This window comes from Micropterus dolomieu, unplaced genomic scaffold, assembly GCF_021292245.1.
Source record: "Micropterus dolomieu isolate WLL.071019.BEF.003 ecotype Adirondacks unplaced genomic scaffold, ASM2129224v1 contig_8249, whole genome shotgun sequence".
In the NCBI taxonomy this organism is placed as follows: Eukaryota; Metazoa; Chordata; class Actinopteri; order Centrarchiformes; family Centrarchidae; genus Micropterus; species Micropterus dolomieu.
In genome coordinates, this window is record NW_025737235.1 from 1 (window position 1) to 400 (window position 400).

At 53.2% G+C, this 400-nt stretch overlaps 1 pseudogene; it reads right to left on the bottom strand.

The window, feature by feature from the left end:
* Positions 1–134: 134 nt before the first annotated feature.
* On the bottom strand, positions 135–243 carry LOC123965050 (annotated as a pseudogene).
* Positions 244–400: the final 157 nt, after the last annotated feature.

Genomic DNA, 400 nt, shown 5'->3' on the forward strand with positions numbered 1-400 from the left:
GTGTACAGGATAGGGAGAAAAAGAAGCAGCAGCAGCAGCAGCAGCAGCGCCCCCTGCTGTTTCCTAAAGAGACGTTCAAAAGATCTCCTTTCACCGAAGCGCCCTCTGCCGTTTTTCGAAGGCGAAGCGAAAAAGGCTTACAGCATTGGGTATTCCCAGGCGGTCACCCGTCCAAGTACTAACCAGACCCTGCTCTGCTTAGCTTCCGAGATCGGACGCTCCCAGAGCGGTGTGACCGTAAGCCACTCAGACACCCCCAAACGGCCCTTCAAAAGATGTTCTACGGCTAATTGACAAAAAACGTATTCTGCCCATAATGTCCAAGGTGCTCCAGAGTCACTTGGAATCCACAGGCACTGATTCCTGGGTAAACATCCAGGAACCGGGACACCGTTCACGC